Source organism: Lissotriton vulgaris, chromosome 9, assembly GCF_964263255.1.
Source record: "Lissotriton vulgaris chromosome 9, aLisVul1.2, whole genome shotgun sequence".
Lineage (NCBI taxonomy): Eukaryota > Metazoa > Chordata > Amphibia > Caudata > Salamandridae > Lissotriton > Lissotriton vulgaris.
This window is the reverse complement of record NC_141697.1, coordinates 892763342-892790852: the sequence shown is the minus strand read 5'-3', so window position 1 is coordinate 892790852 and position 27511 is coordinate 892763342. Positions and strand designations below refer to the sequence as shown.

The window sequence follows — 27511 nt, the reverse complement described above, 5'->3', positions numbered from 1 at the left end:
AGTCCTAAATCCTAATCCCCCGGCTTTCCACCTCAGGGGAGTACCAACACTGCGCGGCACTTACCAGCGCGTTTTTAAATTTCTGGGCGGGCGGGAGGCAGCGAGAGCTAGACCGCCGACCTGTCCTACCCCCAAGATGGCGGTTCCCTGTGCCCCCTACCGCAACAGCGCTTATTCGGCTGTGCAGGGGGTCAAGAAGTGTTTGGAAGCCGGTATGTGTCCCCAGGAGGTAAAGAATCAAAACGGTGAAGAAATAATGTAAAAATTAGCAGCGACGCGCAATTAGTTAAAATTTGTCTGCAGGGCTCGTAAAAACAGTTCAAACAAAGACTTTAGTCCTAAGTCCTAATCCCCCGGCTTTCCGCCTCAGGGGAGTACCAACCATAGGCGCTTTTTACCATCTTAGACCTAACACTACTAAATCCTGAGACCAGCTACCATCATGCGAAAAAATAACACCCAAGTAACAGAATTTTTCCACCTGCTGGACTTTCACCCCTTCTATAAAAAAGGCATGGTTTTTATTGGTTCTAGCCCCACAGATCATAGTATGGGTTTTACTCTTATTGATCAGCAGCCTCCTCTCCCCTATAAAATCAGAAAACCGATCCATCAGGCGCTGCAAACCTATGGGGGTCCGTGATAGGAGCACAGCGTCATCTGCATAAAGCAGGACTGGCACACTTGACCCATCAACCTGGGGAGCATCGGCCTTAACTGTGGAATCTCTATAGAGAAAACAACAACGGGGCGAGGACACAGCCCTGTCTTATTCTGCGCTTTACGTTAAATTTTGGGGTACACTCCCCACTTGCCCCATAGCACACACAGGCCTGCATCTTATTATATAATCTGGCTAAGAAAAAGATCATTTCCTCTGGTGCTCCAAGCTCTAACAGAACTGGCCATAGAAGGGAGTGGTCGACCAGATCAAATGCACTGCTTAAGTCGGCAAAGAAGAGATATAAATTACCAGGCTTAGCCTTGGTATACTTGCCAATTAATAGATCTAAATTCAGGCATTGATCTAGTGTCCCACGGCCCTTTCTAAAGCCATATTGGGAGTTCACATGGATCCCCTTCTCATCGGCCCAGTCTTCCAACCTGGACAGCAGCACTCTACTCATGATTTTCACCGATGAATCGAGCAGACGAATTGGTCGATAATTACATGCTGCTGTCTTGTCCCTCTTTTTATAAATTGGGACAATAATCGAGTCTCCCCAAGTAGGTGGAATCAAGGCTGTTACTCCTGCATTGAGGACTAAGGTTAGTATAGGGCCCCACAGCAGCGGAAGGGCCTTGTAGACATCGATGGGGACTACATCAGGCCCCTGTGCCTTTCCCCCCTTACTGGCCTTTATACTGCACCCAACCTCTCCTAAGGTGATGTTTAATGGGGCTATAGGCCAATACCTTTGCTCTACATTATTCGGACCACTAGCTTGAAATATGGCTGAGAAATGGGAGACCCAGGCATCACTACTGACATTGGATGAAAGTTGTGGAATTTTATCATCTTTAAGAAAGGTGGAGTTAACTGTGGACCAAAACAGGCAGCTATCGGAGGTTTCTGCCGCCCGTGTTAAACCGTCCCACGCTTCTTGCTGCAGTTCCCTCTTCCTTTTTGAAAGTGCCATTTTATAATCATGTCTCAGGAGTGTAACATGATTCTTATCCCTAGGTCTAAGGGCTAAAGCCTGTTTCAATTGGGAAAGAAGGGTTGTGCAGACATGATCAAACCAACCCTTACCATGGGTGGTCCTGCCTGGCCTGTTTCCTGTAAATATGGTATCAATAATTTTATTAATATTAACAAAATGATTTACAGTAGAGACAGACACAATTCCTAATGTCAAAATGGCATTTATATCTACCAAGGATTTAGATATAATTATAGGAATTACTATTGCGGATTTTTCCCCTTTCCACCTTAGCCTAGTCCCATTTTCCCTATGAGGCTCAATATTAGCTAGGGTTCTTGACACCCGCTGATTTCTACACTTCCAAGTTTCTATTCTCGTTACAATACAGTTATGATCACTTAAAGTGGGAACCTCTATTACCGTTGTCAAACAGTGTGGTACAATGCTGGAAGAGACCATGATATGATCGATATAGGAATTAGTATTACTCCCTATATAAGTAGGGATAATTAGGCCATTAGCGTCTTTTACAGGCTGCACCAATTCTAAATCGTAAGTTGTCATAATACTATTAATTGCCTCCCCGTAGGTATTGTGAGGGAAGTGTGGTTTATACTCATCGCTATTGTTTTGTACCCCACATGCCCTGGAAAAAGAAAATGGACAAATCGGGTAATTAAAATCGCCTAACCAGATATAATTAAAAATACATTCACAGACATGTCAATGGGGCTCCATGTTTACATGACAGTGGGGTTCTGGTCTGCAATTATTGTCTGGCATTGCTCTGTTTTGAACACACATCTGCGTGCCTTTGGGGCTCTGTTAGATTTGGGGGTCTCTGGTTGGCACAAGTAAGAACTTGTGACAAGCAGGGACCCTCTCCTCTAGTCAGGATAAGGGGATCACTCTCTAGAATAACCCCTGCTCACCCTCTAGGTAGTGTGGAGCAAGCAGATAAGGCTAATCTTCGGGCGTCATTTAGTTAAGCATTTATGACCACATACAACAATATACAGACCCACCACAAATGGACACCAGGCGTAGTTATGTAAAAATATGTCTTCTTTATAAAAATATGGCAGTAGATAATTGCAGGCTTAATACAAGACCAATAAAACATTAAATGGGGCTACAGTACTTGGGTATCAAAAGGGTTCTTTAAAGTTCTTCAGGAGGGTTTCACTTGTAAATTCAATTAGCTTTTAAAACAATTCAAGTAGCTTTAACAAAAAGGTTCCACAATCTTTAAGGCAAGGCTCAGTTCTGCTGGGCAATGTTTTTCACTGTGGTGCGCTTCCTAGCGCTGCTATACGCCTTGTGTGCTTTGTGCGGTTGAAAAAGGACAGACCCTCCCGATGCTCACGCGCCTCGCGGTACGGTGCGTACGGCGCGGCCGGTTTTACCCAGGGGTAGGAGTCGTAGCACTCCTGTGCAACTCGTACTCCATGAACGAACAAGGGCTCTCAAAAGGCTACGCGTCTTGCGGACTCTCACGTCTGGGGCGTGACGCACAGCACAATGCACACAAGGAGGTGGTTACGTTTTAGCAGGTGGTACGAGTCGCAACGCTGCAGTGCGACTCGTTCTCAGCAATTTGTACTGTAAAAATGCGGGGAAAACAAACGTTGCGGACCCCGAGTCCGATGCGAACTCCTGCTTGAGTTCGAATGGTAGAGTACCTTTGTTTAGTGCCTAGACGCTGCGAACCATTCAGGTTTGAGGCGTACTCCTGTGGTGGACGGAGCCCGGGGCCTCTTAGTACGGAGCGTACGAGAGGCTCGTCAGGGTGCGGCGCGGCCCTTTAGGATGCAGAAGGGCAGAGCGGGGCGGCTGGGTACGTTTTATATGACGGACCGTCCGGGCCTTTGGAATGCGCTCCGATCCAATTTCGGCGGGACAGGTGAGGTACTCAAAGCGCGCTCTAGTTGCAGGCGAGGTGACAGGGGAGGGGGTGGCCCGGCACAGCGTGGAGAGAGCATCTCGAACTCGAGCGGGTCTCTCAGTGGGCAGGGGCGGCCAGGATCCGAGGTGTCATGGCCCTAGGAGGGGGCTAGGGCCCCAAGAAATCACCGTTCCGGCGAGGGAGGAAAACACAACAACTCAGCAGCAGACAGGCAAAGGCAGGATGAGCCCAATGGTCCCGGGGCTCAGGTCAGGGGGCAAGCTCAGGTCCAAGCCCTTAGAGATAGATTTCAGAGTTCTGCACAAGTTGAAATAAAAAGCCTTTCTTTAGTCTTTGTCGGGCAGAGTTTCTCCTTGGCGAAGACAGGATCTGCGGTTTAGGAGCAGGGCTCCTTCTTTTATACAGTTTCTTTTGTCTTTGCAGGCCAGGGGGCCTGAGCCTGGTTCAGCCCAGTTTTGGAGCACTTTGTTTTGATGACTCTGCTTCTTCTTTCAGGGTGCAGGGCAGAGACATCAGACGCTCCGCAGGAGGTGGAGCCAGCATTAAGGTGGCAGAGCACAGTAAGCATGGGCGGAAAATCCGTTTCGCTCGCGGATTTTGCGGATTTTCGGTAAATTCGCAATCCGCGAGATTCGCGAATCTCCCGCAAAATCCGCAAATCCGCGAGCAGCGGATTTTGCTCGCACTGTTCGCGTGAGTTCGCGGCTTCCCAGTACAACTTCGCGCCCCGCGAATAAGTGCAAAATTGCAGAAATACGATTTTAGCAAAGCTGAAACTACTTACCAGGTTCAAAAGTTCAGGCTCATCATTAGTAGCCATTTCCTGTAGTGCTTCCTGAGGGGCCCCTCCAGAGTTCAGTTGCCAGTTGCAACTATTATGTGACCCTGCTCTGAACCTCAGAATAGTTACACATATGCCACAAAGGTCCTGAATTACAGCTAAGGGAGACAAGCAGGAGCCAGGCTGGAGGTTCAAATCCATTAATCAGCCCCTAATTCATTATTGTCAGTTGGGGCAGGGCAGGTGTTGTAACTAATTTTGCAACAATGAAAGCACTTAGCAAGTTCAAAAGATCACTAATCAGGAAGCACTAAGGAAGCAGGTGCCAGCAAAAAAAATATTCTGTGACACATTAATCAGCCCCAAATTAATTCAGGTCACTTGAGGCAGGGAAGGTGTGCTTGTTGCCACAATAATGTACACTGACTGGACAACCAGAGGGTGCTGTGATGAAACAGAGGGTGGCATGGGTGGGCCAGAGGGTGGCATGAGTAGTCAGAGAGTGGCAGTGGTGACAGAGAGTGGCAGTGATGAAGAAGAGTGTCCCAAACAGGCTGGACACGTAGAAACAACAAGTTCGCGAAACTTGCGACCCGACAGGTAAGTTCGCAATTTGCGACATTGTACAAAACCCTCGCGAACTCGCAGAAACCCGCGCAAACACAAAAAAAAAAAAAATCCGCAAATCCGCGAGAATTCGCGGATTTTGCGGATTTGCGAGTTCGCAAATCCGCAAAATTCGCGAACGCGAGATTCGCAAAATTCGCCCATGCTTAGAGCACAGCCCTATTCAGAGTCAAGGGGCAATCCTCCAACCTTTCCTGGGGGTAATCCCTCTATTCACCACCTGGCAGGCCAGACTGTCCCCTGGAAATCCCCAGCCCTGTCACTCACAGAAACCAGACAGCAGATACACATCCTAGCAGAGGCGGGCTAAAATGGTCAGGCAAGTAAATGCTAATTTTCTAAAAGTAGCATTTGCAAACACAGGATATTAAAATAAACTTTACTAAAAAGAAGTATTTTATTATTCTGAGTTCAGGCATACTAAACTTGACTTTCTACCATGTTCCCTGAGCCTGCTGGGATTATACAGTGTAATAATTCCAGCAGCCCATTCTGGCCTATGAGAACAGCTAGCCTTACAATAGTGAAAAACGAAATTGGCTGTAATTCACTATTAGGACATGCCACACACATCAGGGCTTATCCTACATTATGCTTACAATGCACCCTGCCCTTGGGCCTACCGTAGGGGTGACTCACATGAAGTAAAGGGAAGGTTTAGGGACTGGCAAGTAGGGGTACTTGCGCAGTCAGCATGACAGTACCAGACTGCACGCATGTTCTGCAATGGTAGATCTTAGACACATTTTACTAGACCGCTTCTGTGGGTGGCACAACCAGTGCTGCAAGCCCTCCAACAGCATTTGTATTCACAAGCCCTGGCACTCCTGGTGCACTTTACTGGGGACTGACAGTAAACCAAATAAGCCAATCTTGGAATCCAATCAATGTATACACTTTTCATAGGGAGCACTTGCACTGTGGCACTGATTGGCAGTGGCACAGTGCTCTGAGCAGCTAACACCAGCAAAACATCTGAGACACATCAGCAAAAAGTGGAAGGGAGATTCACGCCAAGGTGCCAGGTCTAACAGGCTCTATATTTAGATGACAGTGGAGTTCTGGTCTGCTGTTAGTGATTGGCATGCTCTGTATTGATGATAGAAAACGTCCCTGAGGCTAAAGGACAGTGAGGTTCTGGTCTGCTGTTAGTGATTGGCATGCTCTGTATTGATGACAGAACACGTCAGTGGGGCTCCATGTTTAGAGGACAGTGAGGTTCTAGCCTACTGTTAGTGTCTGGCATGCTGACAGAACTCGTCACTGGGCTCCATGTTTAGAGGACAGTGAGGTTCTGGCCTGCTTTTAGTGATTGGCATGCTCTGTTTTGATGATAGAACTCGTCACTGGGGCTCTATATTTAAAGAACAGTGGGGTTCTAGGCTTCTGTTAGTGTCTGGCATGCTCTGTTCTGATGACAGAACACGTCACTGGGGCTCCATGTTAAGAGGACGGTGAAGTTCTGGCCTGCTGTTAGTGATTGGCATGCTGACAGAACTCGTCACTGGGCTCCATGTTTAGAGGACGGTGAGGTTCTGGTCTGCTGTTACTGATTGGCATGCTGACAGAACTCGTCACTGGGCTCCATGTTTAGAGGACAGTGAGGTTCTAGCCTACTGTTAGTGTCTGGCATGCTGACAGAACTCGTCACTGGGCTCCATGTTTAGAGGACAGTGAGGTTCTAGCCTGCTGTTAGTGTCTCGCATGCTGACAGAACTCGTCACTGGGCTCCATGTTTAGAGGACAGTGAGGTTCTGGCCTGCTTTTAGTGATTGGCATGCTCTGTTTTGATGATAGAACTCGTCACTGGGGCTCTATATTTAAAGGACAGTGGGGTTCTAGGCTTCTGTTAGTGTCTGGCATGCTCTGTTCTGATGACAGAACACGTCACTGGGGCTCCATGTTAAGAGGACGGTGAGGTTCTGGCCTGCTGTTAGTGATTGGCATGCTGACAGAACTCGTCACTGGGCTCCATGTTTAGAGGACAGTGAGGTTCTAGCCTACTGTTAGTGATTGGCATGCTGACAGAACTCGTCACTGGGCTCCATGTTTAGAGGACGGTGAGGTTCTAGCCTACTGTTAGTGTCTGGCATGCTGACAGAACTCGTCACTGGGCTCCATGTTTAGAGGACAGTGATGTTCTAGCCTACTGTTAGTGTCTGGCATGCTGACAGAACTCATCACTGGGCTCCATGTTTAGAGGACAGTGAGGTTCTGGCCTGCTTTTAGTGATTGGCATGCTCTGTTTTTATGATAGAACTCGTCACTGGGTCTCTATATTTAAAGGACAGTGGGGTTCTAGGCTTCTGTTAGTGTCTGGCATGCTCTGTTCTGATGACAGAACACGTCACTGGGGCTCCATGTTAAGAGGACGGTGAGGTTCTGGCCTGCTGTTAGTGATTGGCATGCTGACAGAACTCATCACTGGGCTCCATGTTTAGAGGACAGTGAGGTTCTAGCCTACTGTTAGTGTCTGGCATGCTGACAGAACTCGTCACTGGGCTCCATGTTTAGAGGACAGTGAGGTTCTGGCCTGCTTTTAGTGATTGGCATGCTCTGTTTTGATGATAGAACTCGTCACTGGGGCTCTATATTTAAAGGACAGTGGGGTTCTAGGCTTCTGTTAGTGTCTGGCATGCTCTGTTCTGATGACAGAACACGTCACTGGGGCTCCATGTTAAGAGGACGGTGAGGTTCTGGCCTGCTGTTAGTGATTGGCATGCTGACAGAACTCGTCACTGGGCTCCATGTTTAGAGGACGGTGAGGTTCTGGCCTGCTGTTAGTGATTGGCATGCTGACAGAACTCGTCACTGGGCTCCATGTTTAGAGGACGGTGAGGTTCTGGTCTGCTGTTACTGATTGGCATGCTCTGTATTGATGACAGAACACGTCAGTGGGGCTCCATGTTTAGAGGACAGTGAGGTTCTAGCCTACTGTTAGTGTCTGGCATGCTGACAGAACTCGTCACTGGGCTCCATGTTTAGAGGACAGTGAGGTTCTGGCCTGCTTTTAGTGATTGGCATGCTCTGTTTTGATGATAGAACTCGTCACTGGGGCTCTATATTTAAAGGACAGTGGGGTTCTAGGCTTCTGTTAGTGTCTGGCATGCTCTGTTCTGATGACAGAACACGTCACTGGGGCTCCATGTTAAGAGGACGGTGAGGTTCTGGCCTGCTGTTAGTGATTGGCATGCTGACAGAACTCGTCACTGGGCTCCATGTTTAGAGGACAGTGAGGTTCTAGCCTACTGTTAGTGATTGGCATGCTGACAGAACTCGTCACTGGGCTCCATGTTTAGAGGACGGTGAGGTTCTAGCCTACTGTTAGTGTCTGGCATGCTGACAGAACTCGTCACTGGGCTCCATGTTTAGAGGACAGTGATGTTCTAGCCTACTGTTAGTGTCTGGCATGCTGACAGAACTCGTCACTGGGCTCCATGTTTAGAGGACAGTGAGGTTCTGGCCTGCTTTTAGTGATTGGCATGCTCTGTTTTGATGATAGAACTCGTCACAGGGGCTCTATATTTAAAGGACAGTGGGGTTCTAGGCTTCTGTTAGTGTCTGGCCTGCTCTGTTCTGATGACAGAACACGTCACTGGGGCTCCATGTTAAGACGACGGTGAAGTTCTGGCCTGCTGTTAGTGATTGGCATGCTGACAGAACTCGTCACTGGGCTCCATGTTTAGAGGACAGTGAGGTTCTAGCCTACTGTTAGTGTCTGGCATGCTGACAGAACTCGTCACTGGGCTCCATGTTTAGAGGACAGTGAGGTTCTGGCCTGCTTTTAGTGATTGGCATGCTCTGTTTTGATGATAGAACTCGTCACTGGGGCTCTATATTTAAAGGACAGTGGGGTTCTAGGCTTCTGTTAGTGTCTGGCATGCTCTGTTCTGATGACAGAACACGTCACTGGGGCTCCATGTTAAGAGGACGGTGAGGTTCTGGCCTGCTGTTAGTGATTGGCATGCTGACAGAACTCGTCACTGGGCTCCATGTTTAGAGGACAGTGAGGTTCTAGCCTACTGTTAGTGATTGGCATGCTGACAGAACTCGTCACTGGGCTCCATGTTTAGAGGACGGTGAGGTTCTAGCCTACTGTTAGTGTCTGGCATGCTGACAGAACTCGTCACTGGGCTCCATGTTTAGAGGACAGTGATGTTCTAGCCTACTGTTAGTGTCTGGCATGCTGACAGAACTCATCACTGGGCTCCATGTTTAGAGGACAGTGAGGTTCTGGCCTGCTTTTAGTGATTGGCATGCTCTGTTTTTATGATAGAACTCGTCACTGGGTCTCTATATTTAAAGGACAGTGGGGTTCTAGGCTTCTGTTAGTGTCTGGCATGCTCTGTTCTGATGACAGAACACGTCACTGGGGCTCCATGTTAAGAGGACGGTGAGGTTCTGGCCTGCTGTTAGTGATTGGCATGCTGACAGAACTCGTCACTGGTTCCATGTTTAGAGGACGGTGAGGTTCTGGCCTGCTGTTAGTGATTGGCATGCTGACAGAACTCGTCACTGGGCTCCATGTTTAGAGGACAGTGAGGTTCTAGCCTACTGTTAGTGTCTGGCATGCTGACAGAACTCGTCACTGGGCTCCATGTTTAGAGGACAGTGAGGTTCTAGCCTACTGTTAGTGTCTGGCATGCTGACAGAACTCGTCCCTGGCTCCATGTTTAGAGGACAGTGAGGTTCTGGCCTGCTTTTAGTGATTGGCATGCTCTGTTTTGATGATAGAACTTGTCACTGGGGCTCTATATTTAAAGGACAGTGGGGTTCTAGGCTTCTGTTAGTGCCTGGCATGCTCTGTTCTGATGACAGAACACGTCACTGGGGCTCCATGTTAAGGGGACGGTGAGGTTCTGGCCTGCTGTTAGTGATTGGCATGCTGACAGAACTCGTCACTGGGCTCCATGCTTAGAGGACGGTGAGGTTCTGGCCTGCTGTTAGTGATTGACATGCTGACAGAACTCGTCACTGGGCTCCAAGTTTAGAGGACGGTGAGGTTCTGGTCTGCTGTTACTGATTGGCATGCTCTGTATTGATGACAGAACATGTCAGTGGGGCTCCATGTTTAGAGGACAGTGAGGTTCTAGCCTACTGTTAGTGTCTGGCATGCTGACAGAACTCGTCACTGGGCTCCATGTTTAGAGGACAGTGAGGTTCTAGCCTGCTGTTAGTGTCTGGCATGCTGACAGAACTCGTCACTGGGCTCCATGTTTAGAGGACAGTGAGGTTCTGGCCTGCTTTTAGTGATTGGCATGCTCTGTTTTGATGATAGAACTCGGCACTGGGGCTCTATATTTAAAGGACAGTGGGGTTCTAGGCTTCTGTTAGTGTCTGGCATGCTCTGTTCTGATGACAGAACACGTCACTGGGGCTCCATGTTAAGAGGACGGTGAGGTTCTAGCCTACTGTTAGTGTCTGGCATGCTGACAGAACTCGTCACTGGGCTCCCTGTTTAGAGGATGGTGAGGTTCTAGCCTACTGTTAGTGTCTGGCATGCTGACAGAACTCGTCAATGGGTTCCATGTTTAGAGGACAGTGAGGTTCTAGCCTACTGTTAGTGTCTGGCATGCTGACAGAACTCGTCACTGGGCTCCATGTTTAGAGGACAGTGAGGTTCTGGCCTGCTTTAAGTGATTGACATGCTCTGTTTTGATGATAGAACTCGTCACTGGGGCTCTATATTTAAAGGACAGTGGGGTTCTAGGCTTCTGTTAGTGTCTGGCATGCTCTGTTCTGATGACAGAACACATCACTGGGGCTCCATGTTAAGAGGATGGTGAGGTTCTGGCCTGCTGTTAGTGATTGGCATGCTGACAGAACTCGTCACTGGGCTCCATGTTTAGAGGACAGTGAGGTTCTAGCCTACTGTTAGTGTCTGGCATGCTGACAGAACTCGTCACTGGACTCCATGTTTAGAGGACAGTGAGGTTCTGGCCTGCTTTTAGTGATTGGCATGCTCTGTTTTGATGATAGAACTCGTCACTGGGGCTCTATATTTAAAGGACAGTGGGGTTCTAGGCTTCTGTTAGTGTCTGGCATGCTCTGTTCTGATGACAGAACACATCACTGGGGCTCCATGTTAAGAGGACGGTGAAGTTCTGGCCTGCTGTTAGTGATTGGCATGCTGACAGAACTCATCACTGGGCTCCCTGTTTAGAGGATGGTGAGGTTCTAGCCTACTGTTAGTGTCTGGCATGCTGACAGAACTCGTCACTGGGCTCCATGTTTAGAGGACAGTGAGGTTCTAGCCTACTGTTAGTGTCTGGCATGCTGACAGAACTCGTCACTGGACTCCATGTTTAGAGGACAGTAAGGTTCTGGCCTGCTTTTAGTGATTGGCATGCTCTGTTTTGATGATAGAACTCGTCACTGGGGCTCTATATTTAAAGGACAGTGGGGTTCTAGGCTTCTGTTAGTGTCTGGCATGCTCTGTTCTGATGACAGAACACGTCACTGGGGCTCCATGTTAAGAGGACGGTGAGGTTCTGGCCTGCTGTTAGTGATTGGCATGCTGACAGAACTCGTCACTGGGCTCCCTGTTTAGAGGACAGTGAGGTTCTAGCCTACTGTTAGTGATTGGCATGCTGACAGAACACGTCACTGGGGCTCCATGTTAAGAGGACGGTGAGGTTCTGGCCTGCTGTTAGTGATTGGCATGCTGACAGAACTCGTCACTGGTTCCATGTTTAGAGGACAGTGAGGTTCTAGCCTACTGTTAGTGTCTGGCATGCTGACAGAACTCGTCACTGGGCTCCATGTTTAGAGGACAGTGAGGTTCTGGCCTGGTTCTAGTGATTGGCATGCTCTGTTTTGATGATAGAACTCGTCACTGGGGCTCTATATTTAAAGGACGGTGAGGGTCTGGCCTGCTGTTAGTGATTGGCATGCTGACAGAACTCGTCACTGGGCTCCATGTTTAGAGGACGGTGAGGTTCTGGCCTGCTGTTAGTGATTGGCATGCTGACAGAACTCGTCACTGGGCTCCATGTTTAGAGGACGGTGACGTTCTGGTCTGCTGTTACTGATTGGCATGCTCTGTATTGATGACAGAACACGTCAGTGGGGCTCCAAGTTTAGAGGACAGTGAGGTTCTAGCCTACTGTTAGTGTCTGGCATGCTGACAGAACTCGTCACTGGGCTCCATGTTTAGAGGACAGTGAGGTTCTGGCCTGCTTTTAGTGATTGGCATGCTCTGTTTTGATGATAGAACTCGTCACTGGGGCTCTATATTTAAAGGACAGTGGGGTTCTAGGCTTCTGTTAGTGTCTGGCATGCTCTGTTCTGATGACAGAACACGTCACTGGGGCTCCATGTTAGGAGGACGGTGAGGTTCTGGCCTGCTGTTAGTGATTGGCATGCTGACAGAACTTGTCACTGGGCTCCATGTTTAGAGGACGGTGAGGTTCTAGCCTACTGTTAGTGTCTGGCATGCTGACAGAACTCGTCACTGGGCTCCATGTTTAGAGGACAGTGAGGTTCTAGCCTACTGTTAGTGTCTGGCATGCTGACAGAACTCGTCACTGGACTCCATGTTTAGAGGACAGTGAGGTTCTGGCCTGCTTTTAGTGATTGGCATGCTCTGTTTTGATGATGGAACTCGTCACTGGGGCTCTATATTTAAAGGACAGTGGGGTTCTAGGCTTCTGTTAGTGTCTGGCATGCTCTGTTCTGATGACAGAACACGTCACTGGGGCTCCATGTTAAGAGGACGGTGAAGTTCTGGCCTGCTGTTAGTGATTGGCATGCTGACAGAACTCGTCACTGGGCTCCATGTTTAGAGGACGGTGAGGTTCTGGTCTGCTGTTACTGATTGGCATGCTCTGTATTGATGACAGAACACGTCAGTGGGGCTCCATGTTTAGAGGACAGTGAGGTTCTGGCCTGCTTTTAGTGATTGGCATGCTCTGTTTTGATGGTAGAACTCGTCACTGGGGCTCTATATTTAAAGGACAGTGGGGTTCTAGGCTTCTGTTAGTGTCTGGCATGCTCTGTTCTGATGACAGAACACGTCACTGGGGCTCCATGTTAAGAGGACGGTGAGGTTCTGGCCTGCTGTTAGTGATTGGCATGCTGACAGAACTCGTCACTGGGCTCCATGTTTAGAGGACAGTGAGGTTCTAGCCTACTGATAGTGTCTGGCATGCTGACAGAACTTGTCACTGGGCTCCATGTTTAGAGGACAGTGAGGTTCTACCCTACTGTTAGTGTCTGGCATGCTGACAGAACTCGTCACTGGGCTCCATGTTTAGAGGACAGTGAGGTTCTAGCCTACTGTTAGTGTCTGGCATGCTGACAGAACTCGTCACTGGGCTCCATGTTTAGAGGACAGTGAGGTTCTGGCCTGCTTTTAGTGATTGGCATGCTCTGTTTTGATGATAGAACTCGTCACTGGGGCTCCATGTTAAGAGGACGGTGAGGTTCTGGCCTGCTGTTAGTGATTGGCATGCTGACAGAACTCGTCACTGGGCTCCATGTTTAGAGGACAGTGAGGTTCTAGCCTACTGTTAGTGTCTGGCATGCTGACAGAACTCGTCACTGGGCTCCATGTTTAGAGGACAGTGAGGTTCTAGCCTGCTGTTAGTGTCTGGCATGCTGACAGAACTCGTCACTGGGCTCCATGTTTAGAGGACAGTGAGGTTCTGGCCTGCTTTTAGTGATTGGCATGCTCTGTTTTGATGATAGAACTCGTCACTGGGGCTCCATGTTAAGAGGACAGTGAGGTTCTGGCCTGCTGTTAGTGATTGGCATGCTGACAGAACTCGTCACTGGGCTCCATGTTTAGAGGACAGTGAGGTTCTAGCCTACTGTTAGTGTCTGGCATGCTGACAGAACTCGTCACTGGGCTCCATGTTTAGAGGACAGTGAGGTTCTAGCCTGCTGTTAGTGTCTCGCATGCTGACAGAACTCGTCACTGGGCTCCATGTTTAGAGGACAGTGAGGTTCTGGCCTGCTTTTAGTGATTGGCATGCTCTGTTTTGATGATAGAACTCGTCACTGGGGCTCTATATTTAAAGGACAGTGGGGTTCTAGGCTTCTGTTAGTGTCTGGCATGCTCTGTTCTGATGACAGAACACGTCACTGGGGCTCCATGTTAAGAGGACGGTGAGGTTCTGGCCTGCTGTTAGTGATTGGCATGCTGACAGAACTCGTCACTGGGCTCCATGTTTAGAGGACAGTGAGGTTCTAGCCTACTGTTAGTGATTGGCATGCTGACAGAACTCGTCACTGGGCTCCATGTTTAGAGGACGGTGAGGTTCTAGCCTACTGTTAGTGTCTGGCATGCTGACAGAACTCGTCACTGGGCTCCATGTTTAGAGGACAGTGATGTTCTAGCCTACTGTTAGTGTCTGGCATGCTGACAGAACTCATCACTGGGCTCCATGTTTAGAGGACAGTGAGGTTCTGGCCTGCTTTTAGTGATTGGCATGCTCTGTTTTTATGATAGAACTCGTCACTGGGTCTCTATATTTAAAGGACAGTGGGGTTCTAGGCTTCTGTTAGTGTCTGGCATGCTCTGTTCTGATGACAGAACACGTCACTGGGGCTCCATGTTAAGAGGACGGTGAGGTTCTGGCCTGCTGTTAGTGATTGGCATGCTGACAGAACTCATCACTGGGCTCCATGTTTAGAGGACAGTGAGGTTCTAGCCTACTGTTAGTGTCTGGCATGCTGACAGAACTCGTCACTGGGCTCCATGTTTAGAGGACAGTGAGGTTCTGGCCTGCTTTTAGTGATTGGCATGCTCTGTTTTGATGATAGAACTCGTCACTGGGGCTCTATATTTAAAGGACAGTGGGGTTCTAGGCTTCTGTTAGTGTCTGGCATGCTCTGTTCTGATGACAGAACACGTCACTGGGGCTCCATGTTAAGAGGACGGTGAGGTTCTGGCCTGCTGTTAGTGATTGGCATGCTGACAGAACTCGACACTGGGCTCCATGTTTAGAGGACGGTGAGGTTCTGGCCTGCTGTTAGTGATTGGCATGCTGACAGAACTCGTCACTGGGCTCCATGTTTAGAGGACGGTGAGGTTCTGGTCTGCTGTTACTGATTGGCATGCTCTGTATTGATGACAGAACACGTCAGTGGGGCTCCATGTTTAGAGGACAGTGAGGTTCTAGCCTACTGTTAGTGTCTGGCATGCTGACAGAACTCGTCACTGGGCTCCATGTTTAGAGGACAGTGAGGTTCTGGCCTGCTTTTAGTGATTGGCATGCTCTGTTTTGATGATAGAACTCGTCACTGGGGCTCTATATTTAAAGGACAGTGGGGTTCTAGGCTTCTGTTAGTGTCTGGCATGCTCTGTTCTGATGACAGAACACGTCACTGGGGCTCCATGTTAAGAGGACGGTGAGGTTCTGGCCTGCTGTTAGTGATTGGCATGCTGACAGAACTCGTCACTGGGCTCCATGTTTAGAGGACGGTGAGGTTCTAGCCTACTGTTAGTGTCTGGCATGCTGACAGAACTCGTCACTGGGCTCCATGTTTAGAGGACAGTGATGTTCTAGCCTACTGTTAGTGTCTGGCATGCTGACAGAACTCGTCACTGGGCTCCATGTTTAGAGGACAGTGAGGTTCTGGCCTGCTTTTAGTGATTGGCATGCTCTGTTTTGATGATAGAACTCGTCACAGGGGCTCTATATTTAAAGGACAGTGGGGTTCTAGGCTTCTGTTAGTGTCTGGCCTGCTCTGTTCTGATGACAGAACACGTCACTGGGGCTCCATGTTAAGACGACGGTGAAGTTCTGGCCTGCTGTTAGTGATTGGCATGCTGACAGAACTCGTCACTGGGCTCCATGTTTAGAGGACAGTGAGGTTCTAGCCTACTGTTAGTGTCTGGCATGCTGACAGAACTCGTCACTGGGCTCCATGTTTAGAGGACAGTGAGGTTCTGGCCTGCTTTTAGTGATTGGCATGCTCTGTTTTGATGATAGAACTCGTCACTGGGGCTCTATATTTAAAGGACAGTGGGGTTCTAGGCTTCTGTTAGTGTCTGGCATGCTCTGTTCTGATGACAGAACACATCACTGGGGCTCCATGTTAAGAGGACGGTGAGGTTCTGGCCTGCTGTTAGTGATTGGCATGCTGACAGAACTCGTCACTGGGCTCCATGTTTAGAGGACAGTGAGGTTCTAGCCTACTGTTAGTGATTGGCATGCTGACAGAACTCGTCACTGGGCTCCATGTTTAGAGGACGGTGAGGTTCTAGCCTACTGTTAGTGTCTGGCATGCTGACAGAACTCGTCACCGGGCTCCATGTTTAGAGGACAGTGATGTTCTAGCCTACTGTTAGTGTCTGGCATGCTGACAGAACTCATCACTGGGCTCCATGTTTAGAGGACAGTGAGGTTCTGGCCTGCTTTTAGTGATTGGCATGCTCTGTTTTTATGATAGAACTCGTCACTGGGTCTCTATATTTAAAGGACAGTGGGGTTCTAGGCTTCTGTTAGTGTCTGGCATGCTCTGTTCTGATGACAGAACACGTCACTGGGGCTCCATGTTAAGAGGACGGTGAGGTTCTGGCCTGCTGTTAGTGATTGGCATGCTGACAGAACTCGTCACTGGTTCCATGTTTAGAGGACGGTGAGGTTCTGGCCTGCTGTTAGTGATTGGCATGCTGACAGAACTCGTCACTGGGCTCCATGTTTAGAGGACAGTGAGGTTCTAGCCTACTGTTAGTGTCTGGCATGCTGACAGAACTCGTCACTGGGCTCCATGTTTAGAGGACAGTGAGGTTCTAGCCTACTGTTAGTGTCTGGCATGCTGACAGAACTCGTCCCTGGCTCCATGTTTAGAGGACAGTGAGGTTCTGGCCTGCTTTTAGTGATTGGCATGCTCTGTTTTGATGATAGAACTTGTCACTGGGGCTCTATATTTAAAGGACAGTGGGGTTCTAGGCTTCTGTTAGTGCCTGGCATGCTCTGTTCTGATGACAGAACACGTCACTGGGGCTCCATGTTAAGGGGACGGTGAGGTTCTGGCCTGCTGTTAGTGATTGGCATGCTGACAGAACTCGTCACTGGGCTCCATGCTTAGAGGACGGTGAGGTTCTGGCCTGCTGTTAGTGATTGGCATGCTGACAGAACTCGTCACTGGGCTCCATGTTTAGAGGACGGTGAGGTTCTGGTCTGCTGTTACTGATTGGCATGCTCTGTATTGATGACAGAACACGTCAGTGGGGCTCCATGTTTAGAGGACAGTGAGGTTCTAGCCTACTGTTAGTGTCTGGCATGCTGACAGAACTCGTCACTGGGCTCCATGTTTAGAGGACAGTGAGGTTCTAGCCTGCTGTTAGTGTCTGGCATGCTGACAGAACTCGTCACTGGGCTCCATGTTTAGAGGACAGTGAGGTTCTGGCCTGCTTTTAGTGATTGGCATGCTCTGTTTTGATGATAGAACTCGGCACTGGGGCTCTATATTTAAAGGACAGTGGGGTTCTAGGCTTCTGTTAGTGTCTGGCATGCTCTGTTCTGATGACAGAACACGTCACTGGGGCTCCATGTTAAGAGGACGGTGAGGTTCTAGCCTACTGTTAGTGTCTGGCATGCTGACAGAACTCGTCACTGGGCTCCCTGTTAAGAGGATGGTGAGGTTCTAGCCTACTGTTAGTGTCTGGCATGCTGACAGAACTCGTCAATGGGTTCCATGTTTAGAGGACAGTGAGGTTCTAGCCTACTGTTAGTGTCTGGCATGCTGACAGAACTCGTCACTGGGCTCCATGTTTAGAGGACAGTGAGGTTCTGGCCTGCTTTAAGTGATTGACATGCTCTGTTTTGATGATAGAACTCGTCACTGGGGCTCTATATTTAAAGGACAGTGGGGTTCTAGGCTTCTGTTAGTGTCTGGCATGCTCTGTTCTGATGACAGAACACATCACTGGGGCTCCATGTTAAGAGGATGGTGAGGTTCTGGCCTGCTGTTAGTGATTGGCATGCTGACAGAACTCGTCACTGGGCTCCATGTTTAGAGGACAGTGAGGTTCTAGCCTACTGTTAGTGTCTGGCATGCTGACAGAACTCGTCACTGGACTCCATGTTTAGAGGACAGTGAGGTTCTAGCCTGCTTTTAGTGATTGGCATGCTCTGTTTTGATGATAGAACTCGTCACTGGGGCTCTATATTTAAAGGACAGTGGGGTTCTAGGCTTCTGTTAGTGTCTGGCATGCTCTGTTCTGATGACAGAACACATCACTGGGGCTCCATGTTAAGAGGACGGTGAAGTTCTGGCCTGCTGTTAGTGATTGGCATGCTGACAGAACTCATCACTGGGCTCCCTGTTTAGAGGATGGTGAGGTTCTAGCCTACTGTTAGTGTCTGGCATGCTGACAGAACTCGTCACTGGGCTCCATGTTTAGAGGACAGTGAGGTTCTACCCTACTGTTAGTGTCTGGCATGCTGACAGAACTCGTCCCTGGGCTCCATGTTTAGAGGACAGTAAGGTTCTGGCCTGCTTTTAGTGATTGGCATGCTCTGTTTTGATGATAGAACTCGTCACTGGGGCTCTATATTTAAAGGACAGTGGGGTTCTAGGCTTCTGTTAGTGTCTGGCATGCTCTGTTCTGATGACAGAACACGTCACTGGGGCTCCATGTTAAGAGGACGGTGAGGTTCTGGCCTGCTGTTAGTGATTGGCATGCTGACAGAACTCGTCACTGGGCTCCCTGTTTAGAGGACAGTGAGGTTCTAGCCTACTGTTAGTGATTGGCATGCTGACAGAACACGTCACTGGGGCTCCATGTTAAGAGGACGGTGAGGTTCTGGCCTGCTGTTAGTGATTGGCATGCTGACAGAACTCGTCACTGGTTCCATGTTTAGAGGACAGTGAGGTTCTAGCCTACTGTTAGTGTCTGGCATGCTGACAGAACTCGTCACTGGGCTCCATGTTTAGAGGACAGTGAGGTTCTGGCCTGCTTTTAGTGATTGGCATGCTCTGTTTTGATGATAGAACTCGTCACTGGGGCTCTATATTTAAAGGACGGTGAGGGTCTGGCCTGCTGTTAGTGATTGGCATGCTGACAGAACTCGTCACTGGGCTCCATGTTTAGAGGACGGTGAGGTTCTGGCCTGCTGTTAGTGATTGGCATGCTGACAGAACTCGTCACTGGGCTCCATGTTTAGAGGACGGTGACGTTCTGGTCTGCTGTTACTGATTGGCATGCTCTGTATTGATGACAGAACACGTCAGTGGGGCTCCAAGTTTAGAGGACAGTGAGGTTCTAGCCTACTGTTAGTGTCTGGCATGCTGACAGAACTCGTCACTGGGCTCCATGTTTAGAGGACAGTGAGGTTCTGGCCTGCTTTTAGTGATTGGCATGCTCTGTTTTGATGATAGAACTCGTCACTGGGGCTCTATATTTAAAGGACAGTGGGGTTCTAGGCTTCTGTTAGTGTCTGGCATGCTCTGTTCTGATGACAGAACACGTCACTGGGGCTCCATGTTAGGAGGACGGTGAGGTTCTGGCCTGCTGTTAGTGATTGGCATGCTGACAGAACTTGTCACTGGGCTCCATGTTTAGAGGACGGTGAGGTTCTAGCCTACTGTTAGTGTCTGGCATGCTGACAGAACTCGTCACTGGGCTCCATGTTTAGAGGACAGTGAGGTTCTAGCCTACTGTTAGTGTCTGGCATGCTGACAGAACTCGTCACTGGACTCCATGTTTAGAGGACAGTGAGGTTCTGGCCTGCTTTTAGTGATTGGCATGCTCTGTTTTGATGATGGAACTCGTCACTGGGGCTCTATATTTAAAGGACAGTGGGGTTCTAGGCTTCTGTTAGTGTCTGGCATGCTCTGTTCTGATGACAGAACACGTCACTGGGGCTCCATGTTAAGAGGACGGTGAAGTTCTGGCCTGCTGTTAGTGATTGGCATGCTGACAGAACTCGTCACTGGGCTCCATGTTTAGAGGACGGTGAGGTTCTGGTCTGCTGTTACTGATTGGCATGCTCTGTATTGATGACAGAACACGTCAGTGGGGCTCCATGTTTAGAGGACAGTGAGGTTCTGGCCTGCTTTTAGTGATTGGCATGCTCTGTTTTGATGGTAGAACTCGTCACTGGGGCTCTATATTTAAAGGACAGTGGGGTTCTAGGCTTCTGTTAGTGTCTGGCATGCTCTGTTCTGATGACAGAACACGTCACTGGGGCTCCATGTTAAGAGGACGGTGAGGTTCTGGCCTGCTGTTAGTGATTGGCATGCTGACAGAACTCGTCACTGGGCTCCATGTTTAGAGGACAGTGAGGTTCTAGCCTACTGTTAGTGTCTGGCATGCTGACAGAACTTGTCACTGGGCTCCATGTTTAGAGGACAGTGAGGTTCTACCCTACTGTTAGTGTCTGGCATGCTGACAGAACTCGTCACTGGGCTCCATGTTTAGAGGACAGTGAGGTTCTAGCCTACTGTTAGTGTCTGGCATGCTGACAGAACTCGTCACTGGGCTCCATGTTTAGAGGACAGTGAGGTTCTGGCCTGCTTTTAGTGATTGGCATGCTCTGTTTTGCTGACAGAACTCGTCACTGGGCTCCCTGTTTAGAGGACAGTGAGGTTCTAGCCTACTGTTAGTGATTGGCATGCTGACAGAACTCGTCACTGGGCTCCCTGTTTAGAGGACAGTGAGGTTCTAGCCTACTGTTAGTGATTGGCATGCTGACAGAACACGTCACTGGGGCTCCATGTTAAGAGGACGGTGAGGTTCTGGCCTGCTGTTAGTGATTGGCATGCTGACAGAACTCGTCACTGGTTCCATGTTTAGAGGACAGTGAGGTTCTAGCCTACTGTTAGTGTCTGGCATGCTGACAGAACTCGTCACTGGGCTCCATGTTTAGAGGACAGTGAGGTTCTGGCCTGCTTTTAGTGATTGGCATGCTCTGTTTTGATGATAGAACTCGTCACTGGGGCTCTATATTTAAAGGACGGTGAGGGTCTGGCCTGCTGTTAGTGATTGGCATGCTGACAGAACTCGTCACTGGGCTCCATGTTTAGAGGACGGTGAGGTTCTGGCCTGCTGTTAGTGATTGGCATGCTGACAGAACTCGTCACTGGGCTCCATGTTTAGAGGACGGTGACGTTCTGGTCTGCTGTTACTGATTGGCATGCTCTGTATTGATGACAGAACACGTCAGTGGGGCTCCAAGTTTAGAGGACAGTGAGGTTCTAGCCTACTGTTAGTGTCTGGCATGCTGACAGAACTCGTCACTGGGCTCCATGTTTAGAGGACAGTGAGGTTCTGGCCTGCTTTTAGTGATTGGCATGCTCTGTTTTGATGATAGAACTCGTCACTGGGGCTCTATATTTAAAGGACAGTGGGGTTCTAGGCTTCTGTTAGTGTCTGGCATGCTCTGTTCTGATGACAGAACACGTCACTGGGGCTCCATGTTAGGAGGACGGTGAGGTTCTGGCCTGCTGTTAGTGATTGGCATGCTGACAGAACTTGTCACTGGGCTCCATGTTTAGAGGACGGTGAGGTTCTAGCCTACTGTTAGTGTCTGGCATGCTGACAGAACTCGTCACTGGGCTCCATGTTTAGAGGACAGTGAGGTTCTAGCCTACTGTTAGTGTCTGGCATGCTGACAGAACTCGTCACTGGACTCCATGTTTAGAGGACAGTGAGGTTCTGGCCTGCTTTTAGTGATTGGCATGCTCTGTTTTGATGATGGAACTCGTCACTGGGGCTCTATATTTAAAGGACAGTGGGGTTCTAGGCTTCTGTTAGTGTCTGGCATGCTCTGTTCTGATGACAGAACACGTCACTGGGGCTCCATGTTAAGAGGACGGTGAAGTTCTGGCCTGCTGTTAGTGATTGGCATGCTGACAGAACTCGTCACTGGGCTCCATGTTTAGAGGACGGTGAGGTTCTGGTCTGCTGTTACTGATTGGCATGCTCTGTATTGATGACAGAACACGTCAGTGGGGCTCCATGTTTAGAGGACAGTGAGGTTCTGGCCTGCTTTTAGTGATTGGCATGCTCTGTTTTGATGGTAGAACTCGTCACTGGGGCTCTATATTTAAAGGACAGTGGGGTTCTAGGCTTCTGTTAGTGTCTGGCATGCTCTGTTCTGATGACAGAACACGTCACTGGGGCTCCATGTTAAGAGGACGGTGAGGTTCTGGCCTGCTGTTAGTGATTGGCATGCTGACAGAACTCGTCACTGGGCTCCATGTTTAGAGGACAGTGAGGTTCTAGCCTACTGTTAGTGTCTGGCATGCTGACAGAACTTGTCACTGGGCTCCATGTTTAGAGGACAGTGAGGTTCTACCCTACTGTTAGTGTCTGGCATGCTGACAGAACTCGTCACTGGGCTCCATGTTTAGAGGACAGTGAGGTTCTAGCCTACTGTTAGTGTCTGGCATGCTGACAGAACTCGTCACTGGGCTCCATGTTTAGAGGACAGTGAGGTTCTGGCCTGCTTTTAGTGATTGGCATGCTCTGTTTTGATGATAGAACTCGTCACTGGGGCTCCATGTTAAGAGGACGGTGAGGTTCTGGCCTGCTGTTAGTGATTGGCATGCTGACAGAACTCGTCACTGGGCTCCATGTTTAGAGGACAGTGAGGTTCTAGCCTACTGTTAGTGTCTGGCATGCTGACAGAACTCGTCACTGGGCTCCATGTTTAGAGGACAGTGAGGTTCTAGCCTGCTGTTAGTGTCTGGCATGCTGACAGAACTCGTCACTGGGCTCCATGTTTAGAGGACAGTGAGGTTCTGGCCTGCTTTTAGTGATTGGCATGCTCTGTTTTGATGATAGAACTCGTCACTGGGGCTCCATGTTAAGAGGACAGTGAGGTTCTGGCCTGCTGTTAGTGATTGGCATGCTGACAGAACTCGTCACTGGGCTCCATGTTTAGAGGACAGTGAGGTTCTAGCCTACTGTTAGTGTCTGGCATGCTGACAGAACTCGTCACTGGGCTCCATGTTTAGAGGACAGTGAGGTTCTAGCCTGCTGTTAGTGTCTCGCATGCTGACAGAACTCGTCACTGGGCTCCATGTTTAGAGGACAGTGAGGTTCTGGCCTGCTTTTAGTGATTGGCATGCTCTGTTTTGATGATAGAACTCGTCACTGGGGCTCTATATTTAAAGGACAGTGGGGTTCTAGGCTTCTGTTAGTGTCTGGCATGCTCTGTTCTGATGACAGAACACGTCACTGGGGCTCCATGTTAAGAGGACGGTGAGGTTCTGGCCTGCTGTTAGTGATTGGCATGCTGACAGAACTCGTCACTGGGCTCCATGTTTAGAGGACAGTGAGGTTCTAGCCTACTGTTAGTGATTGGCATGCTGACAGAACTCGTCACTGGGCTCCATGTTTAGAGGACGGTGAGGTTCTAGCCTACTGTTAGTGTCTGGCATGCTGACAGAACTCGTCACTGGGCTCCATGTTTAGAGGACAGTGATGTTCTAGCCTACTGTTAGTGTCTGGCATGCTGACAGAACTCATCACTGGGCTCCATGTTTAGAGGACAGTGAGGTTCTGGCCTGCTTTTAGTGATTGGCATGCTCTGTTTTTATGATAGAACTCGTCACTGGGTCTCTATATTTAAAGGACAGTGGGGTTCTAGGCTTCTGTTAGTGTCTGGCATGCTCTGTTCTGATGACAGAACACGTCACTGGGGCTCCATGTTAAGAGGACGGTGAGGTTCTGGCCTGCTGTTAGTGATTGGCATGCTGACAGAACTCATCACTGGGCTCCATGTTTAGAGGACAGTGAGGTTCTAGCCTACTGTTAGTGTCTGGCATGCTGACAGAACTCGTCACTGGGCTCCATGTTTAGAGGACAGTGAGGTTCTGGCCTGCTTTTAGTGATTGGCATGCTCTGTTTTGATGATAGAACTTGTCACTGGGGCTCTATATTTAAAGGACAGTGGGGTTCTAGGCTTCTGTTAGTGTCTGGCATGCTCTGTTCTGATGACAGAACACGTCACTGGGGCTCCATGTTAAGAGGACGGTGAGGTTCTGGCCTGCTGTTAGTGATTGGCATGCTGACAGAACTCGTCACTGGGCTCCATGTTTAGAGGACGGTGAGGTTCTGGCCTGCTGTTAGTGATTGGCATGCTGACAGAACTCGTCACTGGGCTCCATGTTTAGAGGACGGTGAGGTTCTGGTCTGCTGTTACTGATTGGCATGCTCTGTATTGATGACAGAACACGTCAGTGGGGCTCCATGTTTAGAGGACAGTGAGGTTCTAGCCTACTGTTAGTGTCTGGCATGCTGACAGAACTCGTCACTGGGCTCCATGTTTAGAGGACAGTGAGGTTCTGGCCTGCTTTTAGTGATTGGCATGCTCTGTTTTGATGATAGAACTCGTCACTGGGGCTCTATATTTAAAGGACAGTGGGGTTCTAGGCTTCTGTTAGTGTCTGGCATGCTCTGTTCTGATGACAGAACACGTCACTGGGGCTCCATGTTAAGAGGACGGTGAGGTTCTGGCCTGCTGTTAGTGATTGGCATGCTGACAGAACTCGTCACTGGGCTCCATGTTTAGAGGACGGTGAGGTTCTAGCCTACTGTTAGTGTCTGGCATGCTGACAGAACTCGTCACTGGGCTCCATGTTTAGAGGACAGTGATGTTCTAGCCTACTGTTAGTGTCTGGCATGCTGACAGAACTCGTCACTGGGCTCCATGTTTAGAGGACAGTGAGGTTCTGGCCTGCTTTTAGTGATTGGCATGCTCTGTTTTGATGATAGAACTCGTCACAGGGGCTCTATATTTAAAGGACAGTGGGGTTCTAGGCTTCTGTTAGTGTCTGGCCTGCTCTGTTCTGATGACAGAACACGTCACTGGGGCTCCATGTTAAGACGACGGTGAAGTTCTGGCCTGCTGTTAGTGATTGGCATGCTGACAGAACTCGTCACTGGGCTCCATGTTTAGAGGACAGTGAGGTTCTAGCCTACTGTTAGTGTCTGGCATGCTGACAGAACTCGTCACTGGGCTCCATGTTTAGAGGACAGTGAGGTTCTGGCCTGCTTTTAGTGATTGGCATGCTCTGTTTTGATGATAGAACTCGTCACTGGGGCTCTATATTTAAAGGACAGTGGGGTTCTAGGCTTCTGTTAGTGTCTGGCATGCTCTGTTCTGATGACAGAACACGTCACTGGGGCTCCATGTTAAGAGGACGGTGAGGTTCTGGCCTGCTGTTAGTGATTGGCATGCTGACAGAACTCGTCACTGGGCTCCATGTTTAGAGGACAGTGAGGTTCTAGCCTACTGTTAGTGATTGGCATGCTGACAGAACTCGTCACTGGGCTCCATGTTTAGAGGACGGTGAGGTTCTAGCCTACTGTTAGTGTCTGGCATGCTGACAGAACTCGTCACCGGGCTCCATGTTTAGAGGACAGTGATGTTCTAGCCTACTGTTAGTGTCTGGCATGCTGACAGAACTCATCACTGGGCTCCATGTTTAGAGGACAGTGAGGTTCTGGCCTGCTTTTAGTGATTGGCATGCTCTGTTTTTATGATAGAACTCGTCACTGGGTCTCTATATTTAAAGGACAGTGGGGTTCTCGGCTTCTGTTAGTGTCTGGCATGCTCTGTTCTGATGACAGAACACGTCACTGGGGCTCCATGTTAAGAGGACGGTGAGGTTCTGGCCTGCTGTTAGTGATTGGCATGCTGACAGAACTCGTCACTGGTTCCATGTTTAGAGGACGGTGAGGTTCTGGCCTGCTGTTAGTGATTGGCATGCTGACAGAACTCGTCACTGGGCTCCATGTTTAGAGGACAGTGAGGTTCTAGCCTACTGTTAGTGTCTGGCATGCTGACATAACTCGTCACTGGGCTCCATGTTTAGAGGACAGTGAGGTTCTAGCCTACTGTTAGTGTCTGGCATGCTGACAGAACTCGTCCCTGGCTCCATGTTTAGAGGACAGTGAGGTTCTGGCCTGCTTTTAGTGATTGGCATGCTCTGTTTTGATGATAGAACTTGTCACTGGGGCTCTATATTTAAAGGACAGTGGGGTTCTAGGCTTCTGTTAGTGCCTGGCATGCTCTGTTCTGATGACAGAACACGTCACTGGGGCTCCATGTTAAGGGGACGGTGAGGTTCTGGCCTGCTGTTAGTGATTGGCATGCTGACAGAACTCGTCACTGGGCTCCATGCTTAGAGGACGGTGAGGTTCTGGCCTGCTGTTAGTGATTGGCATGCTGACAGAACTCGTCACTGGGCTCCATGTTTAGAGGACGGTGAGGTTCTGGTCTGCTGTTACTGATTGGCATGCTCTGTATTGATGACAGAACACGTCAGTGGGGCTCCATGTTTAGAGGACAGTGAGGTTCTAGCCTACTGTTAGTGTCTGGCATGCTGACAGAACTCGTCACTGGGCTCCATGTTTAGAGGACAGTGAGGTTCTAGCCTGCTGTTAGTGTCTGGCATGCTGACAGAACTCGTCACTGGGCTCCATGTTTAGAGGACAGTGAGGTTCTGGCCTGCTTTTAGTGATTGGCATGCTCTGTTTTGATGATAGAACTCGGCACTGGGGCTCTATATTTAAAGGACAGTGGGGTTCTAGGCTTCTGTTAGTGTCTGGCATGCTCTGTTCTGATGACAGAACACGTCACTGGGGCTCCATGTTAAGAGGACGGTGAGGTTCTAGCCTACTGTTAGTGTCTGGCATGCTGACAGAACTCGTCACTGGGCTCCCTGTTAAGAGGATGGTGAGGTTCTAGCCTACTGTTAGTGTCTGGCATGCTGACAGAACTCGTCAATGGGTTCCATGTTTAGAGGACAGTGAGGTTCTAGCCTACTGTTAGTGTCTGGCATGCTGACAGAACTCGTCACTGGGCTCCATGTTTAGAGGACAGTGAGGTTCTGGCCTGCTTTAAGTGATTGACATGCTCTGTTTTGATGATAGAACTCGTCACTGGGGCTCTATATTTAAAGGACAGTGGGGTTCTAGGCTTCTGTTAGTGTCTGGCATGCTCTGTTCTGATGACAGAACACATCACTGGGGCTCCATGTTAAGAGGATGGTGAGGTTCTGGCCTGCTGTTAGTGATTGGCATGCTGACAGAACTCGTCACTGGGCTCCATGTTTAGAGGACAGTGAGGTTCTAGCCTACTGTTAGTGTCTGGCATGCTGACAGAACTCGTCACTGGACTCCATGTTTAGAGGACAGTGAGGTTCTGGCCTGCTTTTAGTGATTGGCATGCTCTGTTTTGATGATAGAACTCGTCACTGGGGCTCTATATTTAAAGGACAGTGGGGTTCTAGGCTTCTGTTAGTGTCTGGCATGCTCTGTTCTGATGACAGAACACATCACTGGGGCTCCATGTTAAGAGGACGGTGAAGTTCTGGCCTGCTGTTAGTGATTGGCATGCTGACAGAACTCATCACTGGGCTCCCTGTTTAGAGGATGGTGAGGTTCTAGCCTACTGTTAGTGTCTGGCATGCTGACAGAACTCGTCACTGGGCTCCATGTTTAGAGGACAGTGAGGTTCTACCCTACTGTTAGTGTCTGGCATGCTGACAGAACTCGTCCCTGGGCTCCATGTTTAGAGGACAGTAAGGTTCTGGCCTGCTTTTAGTGATTGGCATGCTCTGTTTTGATGATAGAACTCGTCA

At 49.3% G+C, this 27511-nt stretch overlaps 1 protein-coding gene across 2 annotated transcripts in view; it reads right to left on the bottom strand.

The window, feature by feature from the left end:
* The window catches only part of LOC147692453 (N-acetyllactosaminide beta-1,3-N-acetylglucosaminyltransferase 2-like), a 193438-nt gene that overhangs the window by 135491 nt on the left and 30436 nt on the right, over positions 1 to 27511 (bottom strand). The gene's annotated exons all lie outside the window — the stretch shown is intronic.